This window comes from Balaenoptera ricei, chromosome 4, assembly GCF_028023285.1.
Source record: "Balaenoptera ricei isolate mBalRic1 chromosome 4, mBalRic1.hap2, whole genome shotgun sequence".
Lineage (NCBI taxonomy): Eukaryota > Metazoa > Chordata > Mammalia > Artiodactyla > Balaenopteridae > Balaenoptera > Balaenoptera ricei.
The window spans coordinates 92,118,338-92,141,539 of record NC_082642.1 but is presented as its reverse complement, the minus strand read 5'-3'; the positions used below and the strand labels follow the sequence as shown (position 1 = coordinate 92,141,539).

Genomic DNA, 23,202 nt, shown 5'->3' with positions numbered 1-23,202 from the left:
TTGGGTTGCACAGTTGCATGCTTTTGTCAAAAGTCAGACAATGGTACACTTAAGATTTGTGCATTTCACATATGTAAATTTTTCTCAAAAGGAAAGTAATGTAAACAACTATTGAACTCTAATTAAGGGTACGTGTGCTTAAGTATTTAGGGGAAAATGTACTAATGTCTGCGACCTAATTTGAAATGCATCACAAAAACAAGATGGTCGGATGGATAACAGCGGGATGGATAGATTCGTGACAAAGCAAACACAGCAATATGTTAATTTTAGAATCTAGGTGGAGAGTATATAGGTATTCACTGTACATTTGTTTCAACTTTGCTGCATATTTGAAACTTTTCATAACGAAATAACAGAAAATAGTACCTACAATATAAGATTGCTATACCATCTTTTACCCTCTTTCCTGTCACCATTCACATGGTCTCCAACACCTGCTACCTTTACATCACTCACATTCCTCCCTTTGCTGGCTCTTCTGCAATCTCCAGCCAGGTCTAAGCCATGGACTCATACCTGGATTGCAGACCTACTGTCCTCCCTACTGCTGGTGTTCCCTCACTCCAATCCATCCTGAATGTCAATCTTCTCACTCACAGCTCTTATTATGTGAACGCTGCTGCTCAGCAACTTTTGATGACTCTCCATTAACAATCTCAAAACTCTCAGCCTGCAACAAGGCCCTTGCATTCCGGCCTCGTTCTATCAATATGATTGCCCTATGGAAATACAGAAATTCTTGGCTACAGTCAAACGAGATAACTACTTATCCCCTAACACAACGCACACTTCCTATCCCAACACCCTTGCCTCCTCTCCAGGAATCTATTCCTGGGTGTCCAGGGGCCCAGCTACAGGTCTCAGCAGTTCAGCATATGAACAGAAGCTGGTCAGAAAACCTTGGCCTTGACAGGTATGAGTTTCAAGGCCTCCTATAGAGACTCAGCAGTGTTATGCCAGCACAGAAACACCTACTCCCTTTGTTCACTTGTTCGTTCATTCATTTACTCTCTAACTCACTTGCTAAGTACTTACTATGTGCCAGATAATCTGCTAGAGGCTGCAAAGGAGGTAAAGTGACAGGACCCCAGCCTGAAGAAACCCAATTAGTGAGAGCAAGATTGAAGAATAGTCATAATTCATAGTAAGTCCTATCTTGAAGGTGGCAGTACCAGAAATCTCACTCAAGGTTCACTCCAGATTGAGGCTGGTGAAAGTGTAGTGGGATCCCTGTGGCAGTTTCAAAGCATGGCCTCAAAATCTTTGACACTCCTCCCACGGAGGTAGGGGAGAATCTGTGTTCCCTCCCCCTTGAATCTGAGCAGGCTTGTGACTGTCTTGAACAATAGAGTACAGGAAAAGTGATACTGTGTGACTTCTGAGGTCAGGTAATAGAAGACCAGGCAGCTTCCACCTGGCTCTCATGGAACGCTCATTCTCCAAAGGCTCCTGGGGACACTCCCTCTTGGAACCCAGCCATCATGTTGTGAAGAAGCCCAAGCCACATGCAGAGGCCACATGTAGGCACTCTGGCTACATGGGCCCCAGCTGACCCCAGCCTTCAAGTCATCTCAGCCTAGGCACCAGTCTGTAAGTAAAGAAGCCTCCAGTGATTCCGGCTCTTAACCATTTGAGTCACCTGAGCCATCCAGGTCTTCAGAAAACATCCCCACCATGTCCTGTTCAAATTCCTGACCTGCAGACCTCCTGAGCATAGTAAAGAATAATATTTATTAATAGTATTATGCTGAGCATAATAATGTTGTTTTATGCTGCTATGTCTGGGGGTGTTTTGTTACAAGCAATGGATAACTGGAACAATCCCTTCAAAAACAAGTGCTACTCATGGCAGGGCCCTGGGCAGCCTAGGCCGGGGGCCTGAAGCCAACAAAGAATGACGTCCCCAAGGATTATAACTGGAACATCCCTTTAAAAATTTTACCCCATTTATCAAGTTTATAATACCTTCAATTATTCAACATTCAACAAATAATGTACTAATTGCCTAGATGTGACAGTTACTGTTTAGTATTAGATAAAAATCCCTGCCCTCCAGAAGCTTACTACCTAGTGGAGAAACAGACAGTAAGTGAGACAAGTAAGGAAAATATAAACCATGTTGGATAGGGGTTAAACATAAGGAGAGAAAATAAAGCCGGGAGAGGGACTATGAAATATCAGGTGTGGGATCAATATTTTAGAGAGGGTGGCCAGGAAAGGCCTCATGGAGAAGGTGACTCGAACAAAGCCCTGTTGGAAAGTCCTGGGATGGGAATACCAGGCCCCCATGGCTGTCTCCTTCTAAGCACCCTTCCCATGTCACTTGCTCATACCCCATCAGCTAGACAGACCTCACAAAAATCCATAGGGTCAAGGAGCTTCTCCAACACAACAACTCTCAAATAAGAATTATGTGATGCCAAAGCAGGAAGGGCCCTCAGAAGCCATCCATTCTCACCCCCTCACCTTTCAGTGGAGAAACTGAAGCCATGGTGTTCCAGCTGGCCTAAGACTTAACCTGAGACGTGCATGTCTGCCCAGCCCTGTGCTCTTGCTCCTACTCTCCAATGATTACTGGAAAACCACTCTCCCTTGGTAATTAAGCTCTTTCTCCCTTGGTTGCATCACCCCAGCCAGATGCACCCGATCCTCCCCATCTGTCCCTGACATAGTCTGAGACCAGTCCCCAGGGTGGGTGGGTAAGGGAGTCCAAGATTAGAACCAGCACTGTCCCTAGACAACTGCCAGCATTCCCACCAATAGCGCTACCAATGCCTGTAACACCTCCATCAACAGCCCCTCCACAATGCAGTCAGTGACACAGAAAATGGATATCTTCCACTTTCTCTTCTTAGCCGCTCTGTTGTGCGTTGAACTGGGTCCTCCAAAAAGTCATGTTGAGAGACTGGTTCAAGATAGCGGAGTAGAAGGACATGCACTCATTCCCTCTTGCGAGAACACCGGAATCACAACTAACTGCTGAACAATCATCAACAGGAAGACACTGGAACTCGCCAAAAAAGATACCCCAGATCCAAACACAAAGAAGAAGCCGCAATGAGATGGTAGGAGGGGCGCAATCACAGTAAAATCAAATCCCATAACTGCTGGGTGGGTAACTCACAAACTGGAGAACACTTATACCACAGAAGTCCACCCACTGGAGTGAAGGTTCTAAGCCCCACAACAGGCTTCCGAACCTGGGGGTCCGGTAATGGGAGGAGGAGTTCCTAGAGAATCAGACTTTGAAGGCTAGTGGGATTTGATTGCAGGACTTTGACACTGGGAGAAAGAGAGACTCCACTTTTGGAGGGCACACACAAAGTACTGTGTGCATCAGGACCCAGGGGAAGGAGCAGTGACCCCATAGGAGATGGAACCAGACTTACCTGTTAGTGTTGGAGGGTATCCTGCAGAGGCAGGGGGTGGCTCTGGCTCACTGTGGGGACAAGGACACTGGCAGCAGAAGTTCTGGGAAGTACTCCTTGGCGTGAGCCCTCCCAGAGTCCGCCATTACCCCACCAAAGAGCCCAGGTAGGCTCCAGTGTCCGGTCGCCTCAGGCCAAACAACCAACAGGGAGGGAACCCAGCCCCACCCATCAGCAGACAAGTGGATTAAAGGTTTACTGAGCTCTGCCCACCAGAGCAACACCCAGCTCTACCCACCACCAGTCCCTCCCATCAGGAAACCTGCACAAGCCTCTTAGATAGCCTCATCCACCAGAGGGCAGACAGCAGAAGCAAGAAGAACTACAATCCTGCAGCCTGTGGAACAAAAACCACATTCACAGAAAGATAAGACAAGATGAAAAGGCAGAGGGTGATGTACCAGATGAAGAAACAAGATAAAACCCCAGAAAAACAATTAAATGAAGTGGAGATAGGCAACCTTCCAGAAAAGGAATTCAGAATAATGATAGCGAAGATGATCCAGGACCTCAGAAAAAGAATGGAGGCAAAGATCGAGAAGATGCAGGAAATGTTTAACAACGACCTAGAAGAATTAAAGAACAAACACCTAGAAGAATTAAAGAACAAACAAACAGAGATGAACAATACAATAACTGAAATGAAAAATACACTAGAAGGAATCAATAGCAGAATAACTGAGGCAAAAGAACGGATAAGTGACCTGGAAGACAGAATGGTGGAATTCACTGCCATAGAACAGAATAAAGAAAAAAGAATGAAGGAAACGAAGATGGCCTAAGGGACCTCTGGGACAACATTAAACGCAACAACATTCACATTATAGGGGTCCCAGAAGGAGAAGAGAGAGAGAAAGGACCAGAGAAAATATTTGAAGAGGTTATAGTCGAAAACTTCCCTAACATGGGAAAGGAAACAGCCACCCAAGTCCAGGAAGCGCAGAGAGTCCCATACAGGACAAACCCAAGGAGAAACATGCCGAGACACATAGTAATCAAAGTGGCAAAAATTAAAGACAAAGAAAAATTATTGAAAGCAGCAAGGGAAAAACGACAAATAACAAACAAGGGAACTCCCATAAGGTTAACAGCTGATTTCTCAGCAGAAACTCTACAAGCCAGAAGGGATTGGCATGACATATTTAAAGTGATGAAAGAGAAGAACCTATAACCAAGATTACTCTACCCGGCAAGGATCTCATTCAGATTAGATGGAGAAATCAAAAGCTTTACAGACACGCAAAAGCTAAGAGAATACAGCACCACCAAACCAGCTCTAAAACAAATGCTAAAGGAACTTCTCTAAGTGGGCAACACAAGAGAAGAAAAGGATCTACAAAAACAAACCCATAACAATTAAGAAAATGGTAAAAGGAGTATACATATTGATAATTACCTTAAATGTGAATGGATTAAATGCTCCAACCAAAAGACACAGGTTCGTTGAATGGATACAAAAACAAGACCATATATATGCTGTCTACAAGAGACCCACTTCAGACCTAGGGACACATACTGACTGAAAGTGAGGGGATGGAAAAAGATATTCCATGCAAATGTAAATCAAAAGAAAGCTGGAGGGGCTGCCCTGGTGGCGCAGTGGTTGACAGTCTTCCTGCCAATGCAGGGGACACGGGTTCAAGCCCTGGTCTGGGAGGATCCCACATACCGCGGAACGACTGGGCCCATGAGCCACAATTTACTGAGCCTGCGGGACTGGAGCCTGTGCTCCGCAACAAGAGAGGCCACGACAGTGAGAGGCCCGCGCACCACGATGAAGAGTGGCCCCCACTTGCCGCAACTGGAGAAAGCCCTCGCACAGAAACGAAGACCCAACACAGCCATAAATAAATAAATAAACCCAAAAGTTTAAAAAAAAAACAAAACTAGCACAGCACATATTTAAAAACAAAAAAAAAGAAACAATGCTGGAGTAGCAATACTCGTATCAGGTAAAATACACTTTAAAACAAAGAATGTTACAAGAAACAAGGAAGGACACTACATAATGATCAAGGGATCAATCCAAGAAGAAGATATAACAATTATAAATATATATGCACCCAACATAGGAGCACCTCAATACATAAGGCAACTGCTAACAGCTCTAAAAGAGGAAATCGACAGTAACACAATAATAGTGGGGGACTTTAACACCTCACTTACACCAATACACAGATCATCCAGACAGAAAATTAATAAGGAAACACAAGCTTTAAATGACACAATAGACGAGATAGATTTAATTGATATTTATAGGACATTCCATCCAAAAACAGCAGATTACACGTTCATCTCAAGTGCGCACGGAACATTCTCCAGGATCACATCTTGGGTCACAAATCAAGCCTCAATAAATTTAAGAAAATTGAAATCATATCAAGCATCTTTTCTGAGCACAACACTATGAGATTAGAAATCAATTACAGGGGGGAAAAAAACGAAAAAAACATAAACACATGGAAGCTAAACAATACGTTACTAACTAACCAAGAGATCACTGAAGAAATCAAAGAGGAATTCAGAAAACACCTAGAGACAAATTACAATGAAAACACAATGATCCAAAATCTATGGGATGCAGCAAAAGCAGTCCTAAGAGGGAAGTTTATAGCAATACAATACTACCTCAAGAAACAATAAACATCTCAAATAAACAATCTAACCTTACACCTAAAGCAACTAGAGAAAGAAGAACAAACAAAACCCAACGTTAGTAGAAGGAAAGAAATCATAAAGATCAGAGCAGAAATAAATGAAATACAAACAAAGAAAACAATAGCAAAGATCAATAAAACTAAAAGCTGGTTCTTTGAGAAGATAAACAAAATTGATAAACCTTTATCCAAACTCAACAAGAAAAAAAGGGAGAGGACTCAAATCAATAAAATTAAAAATAAAAAGGAGAAGTTACAACGGACACTGCAGGGATACAAAGCATCATAAGAGAGTAATAAGAGCAACTCTATGCCAATAAAATGGACAACCTGGAAGAAATGGACAAATTCTTAGAAAGGTATAACCTTCCAAGACTGAACCAGAAAGAAATAGAAAATATGAACAGACCAATCACAAGTAATGAAATTGAAACTGTGACTAAAAATCTTCCAACAAACAAAAGTCCAGGACCAGATGGCTTCACAGGTGAATTCTATCAAACATTTAGACAAGAGCTAACACCCATCCTTCTCAAACTCTTCCAAAAAACTGCAGAGGAAGGAACACTCCCAAACTCATTCTACGAGGTCACCATCACCCTGATACCAAAACCAGACAAAGATACTACAAAAAAAGAAAATTACAGAGACACAACAGAAAAAAAACAAACGATTTGGACGAAGATAATTATAGCACTGTTACTCATAACTGTGGAATAAAAACTGGAAACATTAATTGCAGAACAGTTAAAAAAGAGAGTGTCATAATAATACCTAACATTTCCTGAGACGTTACTATATGGCAGACAATACACCAAATGTTTTGCTTAGATTATCTTATTTCACCCTCACAAAAGTCTTATGACAAAGCTGTATTATCCCTTTTTTAGAGATAAACCTGTTCAAGGTCACACAGCTAGGAAGTGGCAAGTGACCACTATGTTATGCCCTCTGCTTAGTTAGAGTAGTGACTTTACCATGGCCATGTGAAATAGGACAAGTTCTTTTTTTTTTTTTTTTTTTTTTTTTTTTTTTTTTAGGACAAGTTCTTTTAAACTTCCCTGAGCCTTAGGCCCTCAACTATAAAACAGGAACAAGAATAACATCATTAGACTGAAAAAATTAAATGCAAAATGTGTGAACCATTAGGTAAACTATAAAGCATTATCCAAATGAAAAGTACTTACAGACTCAATGACAACTGAATATCTCATGTGGTGGGAGTCCAACTGTAGCCTATTTTGCATGCCGAATTGAACAGTTAGAATTTTATCTTTCATGTAGTAGAAGATTAACACTGTTTTTTAACCAGGGATTTTACACGTTAATGTTGTTTTGAGGTACGATAATATAAAATCATCTCAGGATGACAAAACTGGAACTTTATTTAATTTCCCATCCTCAACAAGTTTTATGAGCTCTCTAGTAAAAGCCCTGGTCTGATTCCTCCAGAGGGTGGGCAGGGTGGGCCTGGAAGCAGCAGTTTCCTTGATTCACTGATTTCCGGCAGGAGACACAGGGGTCTCATCCCCTAACAACTGTACTCAGGGGTCTAGAATGCTGGCAAAGGAAAGCAGAGGCCCCAGAACACACAAAGAGGTGGGGGCGTCCTGATGGCATTTGGGGAGAACTCTCCTCACCCCTCCCGCACGTCACTGGGCAGTAAGGATGGTACAAATGTGTTCTGTCCACAGTGAGGGCCTACACATGTATAAAGGAGGGTTATTACTGTCACCAGGTCCTAGGTGACAAACACCAGGCAATTATGCAATCGGTTCCACTCACCAGGGTCTGGCGCAGTCCCAGGACCCTGTTCCCATCCCAGTGAATCAGGCTGAATAAGGCAAAAGCACCAAACAATCCAAGGCCCCACCCAGACCTGGCAGTCGGCCCCTCCCTACTCCACAGCAAAATCAGACACTCAGCCCCTGAGTCACCCCTCCCCAGCCTTCAGTCAAAAAATACCTGAGGGGGCTTCCCTGGTGGCGCAGTGGTTGAGAGAGAATCTGCCTGCCAATGCAGGGGACACGGGTTCGAGCCTTGGTCTGGGAATACCCCACATGCCGCGGGGCAACTGGGCCCGTGAGCCACAACTACTGAGCCTGCCCGTCTGGAGCCTGTGCTCCGCAACAAGAGAGGCCACGACAGTGAGAGGCCCGCGCACCGCGATGAAGAGTGGCCCCCGCTTGCCACAGCTAGAGAAAGCCCTCGCACAGAAACGAAGACCCAACACAGCCAAAAAAAAAAAAAAAACCTGAGAAGGGAGAAAGTGACTAACACCCCTCTCCATACCCTAGATGTCTAGTGGATTTTCCCATCATGTTTGTAACTTGTTTTGCATTTCTTTTGCCCACCACTCCCTGCTTAATATCCTTCAGAGTCCCCCCTCATCTCTCAGGAGAGGGGGTGGGGTGTTTAATGTAACCCTCGCAACAATGCTGGGAGGTTGTGAGCATCTTCATTTTAGAAATGAGCGAAGGGAAGTTCAGAGTAGTTAAATAATTTCCCAGGCTCACCCATCTAATAAGTTGCTGAGCTGGGATTCAAACCAGGTGTGTGAGCTGCAAAGCCCGGACCTCCCCATCAACCACACATCTGCTCTCCCAGCCAATGAGAAGAAGTAGCTGAGATGGACTCTGCAACCTGCCTATACAAAATCTGTCTGGTGCACCAAGCTGCCATGGCACTATGTGGTCAACACATAGCTGCCAGAGACACAAAGGTCAGGCGAGCTCACATTCAGGAGCCAGACAGGCCCCCCCTCCTGCTCCGGCTCTCCCACACACTGGCACACCCTCTGTAAAAGGAGACCAGGGCCCTGGAAAGGGGTCAGTCAAGTCCTTTCAGAACACCAGCACTAGGCTGGCATCTGGATGCCTGACTTCCTGTGTCAACCACAACTCTTAGGAAAAGGAGAGAGTAATTAGAAAGCAGCGCCCCACAGACCAAACTTAAGTCATGTTTCCAAAATAGACTCCGAAATGAAAGATCAGCCTGTGCCTACAGTGACAGCACTTGGGCCCAACTCCTCCACACAGCCCCCATTTCCTCTGAGCCCCTGAGGGGACCGTAAAGGGAGGTCAGCAGGGGCACCATGGACACGCACACTTCTTTCCATCAGCCACAAATATTTACTAACCATCCACTATATGCTTGATGGGAGATAAGAGGTGGTACTATACTATGACCCTGCTCCTGAGAAGCTCCCAGCTCGGTGACAAGCTAAGAAACAAAGACACGGACAGGTGCAGACCAGATGCTCTAAACTAAGTGAAGCTTATCTCGGGAATGCAAGGCTGGTTCAACATTTGAAAATCAATCAATGTAATTCACCATATTAACAGACTACAGCAGGGGTGGGCAAACTATGCCCCATAGGCCAAACTGTCTGTTTTTGTAAATAAAGTTTTATTGAAACACAGCCATGACCATTCACTTACATATTATCTATGGCTGTTTCCATGCTACCAAAAAAAATGGCAGAGTTGAATACTTGTGACAGACATTATATAGCCTGCTAAGTTGAAAATTTTTACTACTGGCTCTTTTCAGAAAAAGTTTGTTGACCCTTGATCTAAATATTGGGAGAGAGCCCTTTCACCCATAAAACTACAGCAACTCCAACTCCCTCTACTCTCTGTTCTACAGACCAGGTTGGGAAGCAGATGCGAGCATTAGGGTCCCAGACTCTCAGGGCTGGAAGACCAGGCCATTGCCTTCCACAAGGAAAACAGTCCAAGGTACGACTTCCAATCCTCCCTCCCACTGGTCCGACTCCCAGGTAAAAACCTCAGGGCTCTCTGGAAGAATCTGGCAAGGCTTTTACTAAAGCTTTCATAATAAATGCTTGTAGGTGCAGAAAAACTCCTTCTATACCTCCATGTTCACCTTCCCAACCCAACTACCCCCAAAAAGGAGAATTCTGGAGGTCTCAAATCAGTGATCTAAGCTCCCACTTTAGCAAACTAGTAAAGGAAGAGCAACTAAACCAAAGCAAGCAGAAGAAAACAAATAATAAAGAGAAGAAATCAATGAACTTGAAAACAGAAAATTAACAGAGAATGATCAATGAAACCAAAAGCTGGTTCTTTGAAAATATCAATAAAGTTGACAAACCTCTGGCCAGAATGGCAGAGAGCAAAAAAGATACAAACTACAAATATTAGTAATGAAAGAAGAGACATCACTATAATCCCTAAAGACATTAAAAGGATAATAAGCAAATATTATCAACAATATTTGCCCATAAATTCTACATTTTGGATGAAACAAGTTACCCCCAAAGCACAAACTATCAAAAATCACTCAAGTTGGCATGGACTTATATATACCACCAAATGTAAAATAGATAGCTAGTGGGAAGCAGCCACATAGCACAGGGAGATCAGCTCAGTGCTTTGTGACCACCTAGAGGGGTGGGATAGGGAGGGTGGGAGGGAGACGCAAGAGGGAGGAGATATGGGGATATATGTATATGTATAGCTGATTCACTTTGTTATAAAGCAGAAACTAACACACAATTGTAAAGCAATTATACTCCAATAAAGATGTTAAAAAAAATCACTCAAGGAAAAAAAGATGACCTAGATAGCCCTACACTTATTAAATAATTTAGTTTGCAGTTAAAAACCATCCCAGAAAACACACCAGGTTCAAATGGCTCCACAGGAAAATTCTACCAAAAATTTAAGGAATAAACAATAGCTACCCTATCCAACTCTCCCAGGAAATAGAAGTGGAGGAAACACTTCCCAACTCCTTTTATGAGGTAACCAATACCCTGACACAAAAATCAGACAAGGGCATTATAAGAAGAGAACTAGCCCAATATCCTTCATAAGTATAAATGCACACACACAAAAAACCTCAATAAAATGTTAGTAAATTCAACCCAGCAATATACAAAAAGATTAATAATATATCATGACCAAGTGGAGTTTATTCCTGGAATGTAAGGCTGGTTAATCATACAGAAATTAATTAATGTAATTCAGCATATCAACGGACTAAAACAAAGATCAGCAAACTATGCAGCCTGTCTTTGTAAATAATAACTACTGGAACACAGCCATGCCCATTCATTTATGTATTATTTATGGTGGGTTTCATGCTGAAATGGCAGAGCTGAGTCACTGATTAGAGACCTTGTAAGAGTCGAGTAGAGACCCTATGGCCCACAAAGGCTATAATATTTACTCTCTGGCTGCTATGATCTGAATGCTTGTGTCCTTCCAAAATTTATATGTTGAAATCCTAACCCCCAAAGATGATGATATTAAAAGGTGGGACCTTTGGGAGGTGCTTAAGTCATAAGGATAGAGCTCTCATGAATAGGATTAGTGCCCTTATAAAAGAGACTCCAAAGAGATCCCTAACCCCTTCTACCATGTAGAGGACACAGGAAGAAAGTGCTGGCTACGAACAAGGAAGAGGACACTCTCTAAAACTTGACCATGCTGGAACTCTGATCTTTAACTTACCAGCCCCCCGAACTGTGAGCAATAAATTTCTGTTGTTTATAAGTTACCCATTCTGTGGTATTTTCTTATAGCATTCTAAACAGACTAAGACACTTGCCCTTTAAGAAAAAATCTGCCAACTCTTGGACAAAAAAAAGATATATATGATCATTTCAATAGATCTACAAAGAGCACTTAAAAAAATCATTATCCATTCAAATTAAAAAATCTCAACAAGCTAGGAATAGAAGGGAACTTCCTCAAAATAATAAGGAATATCTACAAAAATCACACAGCTAGCATCAAACATAATGGTATGAGACTGAATGCTTGCCACCTAAGATTGGAAATAAGACAAAGATGTTTATTTTCACCACTCCTTTTTAACATTATACTGAAGATCCTAACCAGCACAACAAGGCAAGAAAAATAAATACAAGTCAAATAAATTAGATTGAAAATAAAACCGTCTTTATTCACAGATAACATAATACTTGCACAGAAAATCCCAAAGAATCTAAAAAAAAGCTACTAGAACTAGTGAGTTTAGAAAGGTCACAAGATACAGGGACTTGCGTGGTGGCGCAGTGGTTAAGAATCTGCCTGCCAATGCAGGGTACATGGGTTCAAGCCCTGGTCTGGGAAGATCCCACATGCCACGGAGCAACTAAGCCCGTGCACCACAACTACTGAGCCTGCGCTCTAGAGCCCACGAGCCACAACTACTGAGCTCACATGCCTAGAGCCCGTGCTCCACAACAAGAGAAGCCACCGCAATGAGAAGCTCACTCACTGCAACCAAGAGCAGACCCCGCTTGCTGCAACTAGAGAAAGCCCGCGCACAGCAAAGAAGACCCAATGAAGCCAAAAATAATAAATAAATAAATAAATTTATAAGAAAGGTCACAAGATACAAAGATCAATATACAAAAATCAATTGTTAGAAAGAGAAAAGCTCAGGGAAATAGTTAAGAGGCAGAGGAGGGTTGAAAATTGGTTCTATAACTCAGCCTCCTAAATTACATATTTTTATGGTGTTGGTTAACTTCAAACAACTATATACCAATTATATTAATTTCCAAATTGTATAGGTACATATTTTGGTACACTTTATCCTCTGATTTAAATCTTTTTAAAATCCACTGAAATAACATGTCAATTGTATTTACAGTTGACCCTTGAACTGGGTTTAAACTAAGTGGGTCCACTTATACATGAATTTTATCAATAGTAAATACTACAGTACTACATGATCCTCAGTTGGTTGAATCTGCAGATGCAGAACCTTAGATAAGGAGGAACCACAGATACAGAGGACTGACTCCAAGTTATACACGAATTTTCAACTGCAAGGAAGGTCAGTACTCCTAATCCCCAAGTTGTTCAAGGGTCAACTGTACTAGCAATGAACAACTGGAAAACAGAATTTTACTGAAAGTGCCATTTACAATTACACCAAAAATATGAAATACAGAGCTATTAGTCTAGCAAAATATGTCCAATATTTACTATGCTAAAACTACAAAACACTGATGAAGAAATCAAAGACCTCAATAAGTGCAGAGATGGAGTTTATTTATGTATTAGAAGACCCAAAGTTGTTAACATGTCAATTCTCCCTAAACTGATCTACAGATTCAATACAATACTAATGAAACTTCCAGCAGGATTTTATGCAGAAACCAATAAAATGATTTTAAAATATATATGAAAGGCAAAGATATAGAATAGTCAAAACAATTTGGAAAAGGAAGAACTAAGTTGAAGGATTCACACTACCTGATTTCAAAACTTAAAATAAACCTACAATAATCAAGACAGTGTGGTATTGCTGAAAGGATATACACATAAACCAATGGAACAGAATAGTCAGAAACAGACACACACATATATTCTCAACTGATTTCCAACAAAGATACAAAGGCAATTCAATCTTTCAAGGGGAAGGACAGTCATTTCACTATGGTGCTAGAGTAACTGGACATCTGTATGCAAAAAGAACCTCTATCTATACCTTGCTCCATGTACAAAAAATAACTCAAAATGGATTAGACCTAAATGTAAAACCTAAAACTATAAGACATCTTAAAGAAAGTACTGGAGAAAATCTTAATGACTTCATATTAGGTAATTCTTAGATACAACACCAAAAGAATATATTTTTTCAATTGATAAATTGGACCTCGGCAAAATTAAAAACTTCTGCTCTGCAAAAATAGACTTTGTTAAGAGAATAAAAAGACAAGCTATAGACAATGAGAAAATATTTGCTAAACATGTCTGGACTCATGTCCAGAAAATGAAAAATTATATCTCAAAACTCAAAATGAAACAAAGATGCTCAACATTATTAGTCATTAAGGAAATGCAAATTAAAACCACAATGATAAAAGTATACCTATTAGAATATCTAAAAATTTTTAAAAGTCTGGCAATACTAAGAGCTGACAAGGATGTGGAAACTGTAACTCTTGTACATTGCTAGTGGGGAATGCAAAATGGTAGAGCCACTTTGGAAAACAGTTTGCCATTTTATTATAATACACCATATCACCCAGCAATCCCATTCCTATTTACCCAAGTGAAATGAAAATCTATGTTCACATAAAAACCTGTACACAAATACTCATAGTGAATTATTCATTATCACCCCAAACCGGAAACAGCCCTAATGTCCTTCAACTGGCTAACAGAGAAATACATGCAATGAAATAACACTCAGTAGCATAAAGGAATGACCTACTGGTATACCCAACAACACAGATAACTCTCCAACACATTGTGCTAAATGAAAGAAGGTAAACTTAAAAGGCTACGTACCATATGACATTCTGAGAGAGGCAAAATCATAGGTACAGAAATCACATCAGTGATTCCCACTTAGGGTCTTCAGGTGGTAGAAGAGTTGACTATAAAAGTGCCCAAGGCGGGCTTCCCTGGTAGCGCAGTGGTTAAGAATCCGCCCGCCAAATCAGGGAACATGGGTTCAAACTCTGGTCCAGGAAGATCCCACATGCCACGGAGCGACTAAGCCCATGCACCACAACTACTGAGCCTGCACTCTAGAGCCCGCAAGCCACAACCACTGAAGCCTGTGCACTTAGAGCCCATGCTCTGTTACAAGAGAAGCCATGCAATGAGAAGCCCACACACCACAAGGAAGAGTAGCCCCTGCTCGCCGCAACTAGAGAAAGCCTGCACACAGCAATGAAGACCCAATGCAGCCCCCAAAAATTAATTAATTAATTTAAAAAAAAATTTTTTTAAAGTGTCCAAGGCAATTTTTGGAAGTGAGGGAAATATTCTGTATCTTGATTGTGGTAATGCTTATATGACTATCTATGTCTGTCAAAATGTAAAGTTGTACACTAAAATAAGTTAATTTTATTATATGTAAATTATACCTCAATTTTTCTTAATGAGAAAAAAATGTCTTAAAAATGATTCCGGAAAAAAAAAAAAAAAAAAATGATTCCGGGGACTTCCCTGGTGGCACAGTGGTTAAGAATCCGCCTGCCAATGCAGGAGACACGGGTCCGATCCCTGGTCCGGGAAGATCCCACATGCCACGGAGCAACAAAGCCGATGCGCCACTAATACTGAGCCTGTGCTCTAGAGCCCATGAGACACAACTACTGAAGCCCACGCGCCTAGAGCCTGGGCTCCGCAACAAGAGAAGCCACCGCAACGAGAAGCCTGTGCACCACAATGAGGAGTAGCCCCCACTCGCCGCAACTAGAAAAAGCCCATGCACAGCAATGAAGACCCAATGCAGCCAAAAATTTTAAAAATTAAAAAAAAGAAAAGATTCTGTCATGAAACAGCATGGAAAAGAAAAGTTATTGTGTAACTAAAACAATGCCTACCACTTGTCAAGCAATGGAATCAAAGGCAATAGAAACTGCCACATTTATCAGAATAAAGCATAGACTTTTCAAAGACAGGAAAAGTTGGTGTCTCTAATTCATGTGCAACACATGATCAGTTGGGTACTGAACAATAGTTTTTTCAAAGCTTCCAGTTAACTTTCAGAAGAAGACATTTAACTTTTAGCAACATTATTTTCGTATAGAACTAAACCAGAGCTAAAAGTTTAACCTAAATGAAATGTAGATAAAACCCTGGTATACTTTAGTATTCCTCAGAATTATTCTGTCGATCCTAAAGGGGCTGAAGATGCCAAAATTGTGGGCACACACAAAATCAACCAAGGAAAGCAAAGGCAGTTAATAGTTCTATCTCACTTATGACCGTAAATGCAAAAAAAAATTCCAATAAAGCGTTAGAAAATCAAAGCCAACAAGGTGTTTACAAAAACTATACATGACCAAGTATTTACTCAAGAATTTATCTTAGGAATTCAAGGATGGCTCAACATTCAAAAATCATGAGCACAGATCATCAAAAACAGCATTTTATTTTGAAGTCTTGTGTAATTCTGATAGACAAACACAATTCAGAAGGATCTGAATACTTTGTGATAATGATGAAGAAAGTGAATATGAATAAAAGCATATTGAAATTTAGAAATTTTTCTAAAATTGTGTATATTAAAGGAAGTGTTTTTTTTCCCCTAAGAATCTAGAAACTGATATGAATCTTACAGCCTATGGTAACTTGAAATCAAGAAAATATGGGAATGTTATCTCCTTTCACTATACAACTATTATCTTTTTTTTTCTCTTCAACTAGCCTGAGTTGGTTTCTGTTAATTTTGAAGAATCTTTCCTAATACACAAATCAAAGAAATAATTACATAGTGAAAAAGCAACCAAGATTGATTCTCAAATCTGGCTGACATTGGAAACACCTGGGGAGCTTTGTAAAAACAGAGATTCCCTGACCCCACCCAGGTCTAGGCTGGGGACTAGGAGGCATGGATTATTTTGCCAACAAGGCTCCCAAAGGAATTTTGTTATTAGTGGGTTCTGGAAGACTGCTATTAGGAGATAAAGGCTTTAGGCATGTCTTTCCCTTGAAGTTTTTTCAGTGTGGTTGTAGATATAAAAATTTTAGCATGAATAAAACTAAACAAGTAAACTTTCCATAATAATATATGACTTGTCACCATCAAAAGAATTTTACAGGAACCAATTCAAGGTTCCTACGGAAGTTCAAATGAGGAGAACTTGAAGCTCAGGAGGTCAAAGGCAGTCTCCATTTTGGGGCAGTGCCTGACACGTATTCGGAACTTAATTCATTCCCTGAACAAATATTTAAGGATAGAAGAACTTGTCAGACAAAGAGGCAAGCGAAGAATATTCCTGGAGAGGATAAACTCATAAAGGCAAAGAGACAGGAAAGTGGATTCAGGGACAATAAGTTAATAAGTCTCATTGCCTTGGAGGTCAGATTACAGAGGCCCTTGCGCTTCAGGTTAAGGCTGTTCTGTGAGAAGCAGGGAGCCACTGAAGGTTTCTGAAGGTGGAGTGACACAGCCAGACTGGGCTTTAAGATTAACAAAGCAATCAAGTGTAAAATATATTTGTGCCACAGAGAAGCCAGTTTAGAGTCCAAGTGTGAGCTAGCGAAGGTCTGGTCGTGAGCAATAGCAATATGAAAGTAAAACCCAGGGATTCTCTCTGCCTGGGATAACCAGAGGAGGGGGTAACCACAGGAGGAGGGGCTGAGTGGCCGTGGTCATCTGCAACCAGCTGGTGCCCTCGGTGACTGTCCAATCACAACAAAAAGCCTGAGAACCTCCTAAAACACTTCAGTTGAAATGCCATGGGGTAAAATCAGTAGCAACTGCATTAACTGTCTCATGCCCAGCATGAGGCCCTACGATGAAGACAGAAGCTTCGGTAGTAATAAGAGGAAAGTCATAGGCACACTGAAACAGCCTATTGCCTCTTCTTGAACATATCCATTTCCACAAGGTTACCAAGTGACTATGCTCTGTTGACACTAAAACAAAAATACAGAATGAGAACTTAACCTGGATAACGAGGAAGGGTAGAAACAGGTCCGTTTTAGGCACATTCTCTGAATAGGCTTAGTACTCCGCAGGAAAAATGCATAATGTTTAGGAGAAAAATAGAACAGTTGTGCCTAACCATGAGGTAGATGAGTAGAAAGTACCTTCTCTGGGAGCAGCAGATGGGAGATGCCTTAGGATCTTTCTTGAACACTCCCACTCACTCACTAGCCAGGCCTTCAACCCAGATGTCCAGGCACCTGTGGCGTGCCAGGTACTAAGACTACTTACTGGTCTAAGAGTAAGAACACGGAGACGAACCATGGCCTTTGCCCTCAGGAACTCGAGGCCTACTGGGCCACCACACCTATGACTGCATTGCAGTAAAAGTTACCAAGCACTTGTTCATCTGCCCACGGCCTCCTCAGGCAAGCAGAGAAGGGGTTCCCCCCTCCATTTATATATGTCCTTGCAGAGACCTGGACAGCGCTGGAGCTGACTCCAAACCACGGCCTCTTCCTGGTTTGTCACACAGCCTCAGGAGACATTCTACCTAGTCCAGCCCTAAAAAAGGAGAAGAGCATTCCTGCCAGGGTCAGTGCAGATGGCCAGAGCCTCCAACTGTTCATAGGGTGAAAATTCCTGCGAAAGATGGTACATTCCAGAGTCAAGGCAGACCCAGAAGACAGTGTCAGCCACAGGTGTCGAGTCTAGCTATTAGGTGGGATGGGGGCTATGACTTCAGGGATGGGTGGAAGCTGTGTGGGCAGATATAAGGTACACAGGGGCCCTGGCAGCAGACAGATGGCAGTGATCACAGAGTCAGGCCAGATAAGGAACACTCACCCCTGCTCCCCAGGGCACCCTCAGACTAAAGAGGACAGCCTTCAGGGACTTTGGAGAACCTGGTGGGACAGATGATAGAACCGACATGCATCCATTTCTCTGGCCGAGGTCAGGCCTTCCCACCCCATCACCATCCTCCAGCAGGGTGGAGCGATAATAACTCTGGCTGTTTCCGGTTCTGCCACCCAACGCCTTGGCCTCTTAGACAAGGTTGTCCACCTCACTATAACGCAGGTGTCAGGTGGACTGACAGAAATGAGGCATGAGGAAAGAACACAGAGCCCCGGGAACCCAAAAGTCTTCATGGGATGGGCTTTCACTCTGGCTATAGATTTGCCTCACATAATTTTTGATCCAGTATAAAGTGAAAACAAAATTGTTCCAGGAATATTCTGGGCAGCAGAGGGAAAACACCCCTAAAATAAGTCTCAGGACAAGCTGTCCTGCATGGTTGAGAGCTCACCACAGGGTCAAAGGTTCTTCACCAGGTTCTAACAAAGGAGGAGCTGAGAGCGTCTGGACACTGGAACCAAGTGTTCCCACCTTCTTCTCTTCGGGCCTGTACCCACCTTCCCTCCTCCTCATCTTCGAGGCCTTTCCTTATCACCCCAGCCTCTGAAATTCCCCCAAATGAGTCTGTACCACAGAACTTATCCCTGTTTTCTAATTATATACGTCATACATGTTAGCTGTTTCCCCACAAAAACCCAAAGTCTCTTGGGCATACTACCTTCCTTTTATAATCCTCCACAGGGCTTGATTGGAGAGGAGGTCTAATTCATGTTTGTTGGCTGATGTACAGGTCATTCCACAGACCTAGCGAACACTACTCAATATGTGGAATAATGGGTATTCCTTCTTTTGTGCCTCCTTATATTCACATATTCATTTCACTTTTATAACCACCTTCATTGTCAGAAGAAGCAACTGCAGTCAGCCCACAGAGGTTAAATACCATACCCAGGAGCGTCCAGCCAGTAAGTGAACAGCATGGCTCTAAACCCAAGTTTAACTCCAAAGATCACATTCTACTCTCGTGCTGCCTGTCCTGCCAGAAATCTGACGGAGAGCTACTCTGTACCAGAAATAGCAATCTCTGAAAACAAAAAACATAAGCAGCATCCTCAACGATGAAAGCTCAACAGTGTAGCTATTTGGTTCCTGAAAGATTCTGAGAACTAACTCATAAGGTCCTGCATTAACAAATCAGCATCCATCCCGATCTGGGGGCCCAGAGTCCGGGGTTGGGGGGAGGAGGGCGGAATCAAGCAGCAGATCTGAAAGAAAAGGAAATCCTCTCCTCACCCCGTTTCTTTTGTCTCCAGAGGGCCCAAGGGAAGAGGGGAGGGGAGAAAGGGGGACAGAAGTACCAACAATGGGGGGAGGGGACAACAGTGGGATATTCAAGAAGCCAGATCTATACATAAATTCCCACAGCTCCCTTGTGGGGTGTCCATTGTGAGCATTCACCCTCAGATAAAAGGGACGGTGAGCAGGAGGACAATGTGAGCATCTGGAAACCCAGCCTTATCCCCACAAGCTACAAACAGGGAGCAATTCTTACTGGCTCTCCTCCATTTCACAAGGGCTGCAGCCCTGACAACAGGTGCATCCAACAGGGCAGGAGGGATGCATCTGCTGACCTGTAGTGACAAATACTGAGGTCCACCCACCTTGAGACTGTAAGAATTGCATTTGCTCAACCTGTTGGCTTAAAACAAATGGAAAAGTATGAAGCCAGAACTCAATAAAGAGACAAGGGCATTCATCTGCGAACGGCACAGGTGGGAGAGGCTCACACAGCAGACCCCGGCCCAGCACACTCACCTTTCAGTGCCTGTGGAGCAGGAGGCTAAGGGAGCAGAAGGAAGGGGGCAGAAGTCACATGGTGTCCACATGCAGACAGTCCTACCTCGCGTCCTCTGGGTGCACTCTCTGGCGGTCAGAGGAGAACGACAAATAGTCAAGTTGGGAGAGGACAACGTCTTCTGTTGGGAAAGGTTACTTTCTAAGGGTTGTGCTCTAAATTTCCCTACATTTACAGAAAGGATAGGACAGGAAGCTTTTAAGAATGAACAATTTCCCAATCAGAGTGTGTTGGTTTGAACTGGGGGAAGGGTAGTTAGGCTTCCAAGCGGCCCTGGTGTATATTTCCAGAATACCAAGAAGTGTTGTTCTCAGAAAGATACTAAATAAAAGTCCACGTGTTCATGGGATCTCTGTACCCCTACCTCCAGGCTGGGCTGCATTCTCAAATTGTCACCTCTTGAACCTCTTAAAAGGCAAAGAGCCAATAAATCAACTGTTTCACAGACTCAGACTCATATTTTGGGGGAAAAAGCAAGGGGTCATTCTTGTAGACACTGAGTACACGGTGACCCCAGAGCATTCACAGTCTATTCCTCTCAGGCTGGGGCAGAACTCCCCAGATACGATCAAAACCCCTCCTCCACTTGTGGCACTGCAAGGGCCTCTCTCCTAACCCCAGCACCATCTGGGGCCAGCCTCCTTTGCTGACAAGCCTTCCCAACAGACTCCCCTGCAGCTGCCAGCCAGAGGCCCCTGCCCTATGGTGACTACACCTGTCTGTCTAAGGTCCAGGCAGCAGGTGAGTCCACCTAAGCTTCCCAGTTAGACCAGAAACTTCCCCAGGGCCTAGTCTGCTCTGTACATGTCTCCCAAGATCTAACCCCTGAGGAAAAAGTCTCCTGATGAGAGGATCAGCAAACCTCATATAAAGAAAATACTCCAAGGCCCCAGCTACCCTCTCCTCAGTTATTTAGTTACTGCACAAAAGAAACCAAACACACAAATCCTTTGCCACTGTGGGGTAGTTTTCCTAGCTCATGCCTAGTAGTGCATGAGGACCAGCATTATTTTGTATCATGAGTGAGGGGACAGAGAGGCCCATCTTGGTGAAAAGGCTCTTGTGCAAGTCCCTAGAGTACCCACTACCCCATCCAGTAGCCAGCGTCCAGCCACTCCCCACCCAGGGCCAAGTGCCCAGGCTCCTCCCTGCTCTGGATGAAGGCTACTGGCCCACTTAGGATGGGAGACAAAGAGCCAACCTCACTCTGGGCATGAAGAAAGAACATTCCATACCAGCCTAGGGCACTATGGTGCCAGCAGCATCACCTTCTACATCCCTGCAGTATGCAGGGCAGGGAAAGAGACTAAGACAGAGGATCACCGAAGAGAGAAGGGACAGGGGTCAAGAATTTAAAAGTACAGAGATGGAGGGGAAGAGGGAAATAAAGTGAAAAAAACAAAAATAAAAAACAAAAACAAAAACTATTTTACTAGAACCTGAAATGCCTTTTAGGCACCCAGAAGCACCTACACTTCCCCCAGAGACTTGCACTGTGGATCCCCAATGCTTTGAAGTGTGAGGGGTTCCCTAAATGGTCCTCTCAAGCCCCTCATTTGCAAATAACTCATTGACAAGTTGTGCATTTTGACAAAAGATTGCACTAAATCAGGGAAGAACCTACAGCCCCAGCTGGAAGGGGGATGCAACGCTAGGCAGTCTCCCGAGGGCTTGGGGGGCGCAGGGGCGGATTGCACATACTCTGCTCTTTGCACTTGGGGAGAGGAGGGATGGTAAAACCAGCGGCCTGAGGCCTGGCACTATTCCCACTGCCCGGGTGTTCCCCCACCAGGGCCCAGCTCCTTCAATTGCAAGGGCTATTTTTACCCCTTCTAGGACCCAAAGAAGCTGGGTCTTTCTCCTTCAGGTTACTATATAGAGGATGTGCTCTCCCAACAACAACAAAATGCTCTCCCCATCAGCCCGTCTTCACATCTGCAACACCACTCCAAGAAATTCAGCCCTTTGGGTCTTGAAGAGTGTAAGTAGCCACAAGTTCCAGGGAGGAGTTCTGCCTTAACCATAGACAGCTAACACCTGGGAATTAGTTTAGCCTAAACTTTCCAACCGCAATGATCTGCGAACAAGGGTCCTTCAACCATGAAACTCCGCTTGAAGACAAGGAGGCAGAGCAGGCGAGGGGCTTCAGTGAGGAGCAGGGAGTGAGAGCAAGACTGTGACGCCCGACGCCCCAGTTTTGCCTGGGACGCCGGGGCTGCCGCCACTGCCCTCTCTTCCCAGACTCGCATTTAGGCTAGGAGGACTTTCACGTGGCACCTCCGCCCCCGCAGCTGGGAGAAGAGCCCACCTCTCTTCCTTGAAGGCTAGCGGCGATTTGCAGCCCTCAAATCAAAAGCGCCCCCTTCGGATGACGCCTATAGAGACAACCGCGTAACTGTCCCCAAGCACCTCACCTTTCAAAAGAAAACCGTGCTGCCTGAAAACGCTGGGGTCGCCGCCTTACGCGCCACACCCCGCCCCAATTCCTCGCCGCACGTAGGAACCCCTCTCGAACAGTGGAGCCAAGGGCAGGCTCCCGAGGGAGGGGGTCCCGACCCCGGGACCCCCGCCCTCGGGGAGTGACTCCCAGGGACCGCGCCGGGACAAAAGCGTGGGGCGGGCTCACTCACCCGCGCGGCGAAGGCGGCCCGGGAGCCGAGGCACGGCGCTCGGCGGGGGCGTCCCGGCCACCGGCGCGCAGCGCAGGTTCAGCGCTCAATCCGCCGCCGGCTGCGGAACGGGAGGCGCGGGGAGCCCGCGAGGCAAGTCCCGCACGGGACGGGGCGGGGCGAGGGTGAGTGGCCGCTGAGAAAGCGAGCAAGTGGGAGAGCAAACGCGAGCGTGCTAGCGACTGAGAGCACGACGCTCCGAGTCCAGACCCAAAAGGCCGCCTCTGGCTCACACGCGCTGATTTGCATGTCATTTGCATAGCGCTCTGGGAATGGACCTGCGGTCCTTCCGCCACGCCTACCCGCCCTCCTCCCCCGGGTCGGGAGAGGAGAATCCGGAGCGGAACCGAGCGCTG

At 44.1% G+C, this 23,202-nt stretch overlaps 1 protein-coding gene across 3 annotated transcripts in view; it reads right to left on the bottom strand.

The window, feature by feature from the left end:
* MYLK (myosin light chain kinase) overlaps positions 1–22,888 on the bottom strand; it is a 267,670-nt gene extending 244,782 nt beyond the window's left edge. For 2 of the 3 annotated variants that reach the window (XM_059920958.1, XM_059920959.1), the window contains exon 1: positions 22,808–22,843. The gene's annotated coding sequence lies outside the window, so the exon portion shown is untranslated. Of the gene's footprint in view, positions 1–22,807 lie in introns of all 3 variants that reach the window. The other variant, XM_059920960.1, reaches the window with a different exon arrangement.
* Between the last annotated feature and the right edge of the window lie 314 nt (positions 22,889–23,202).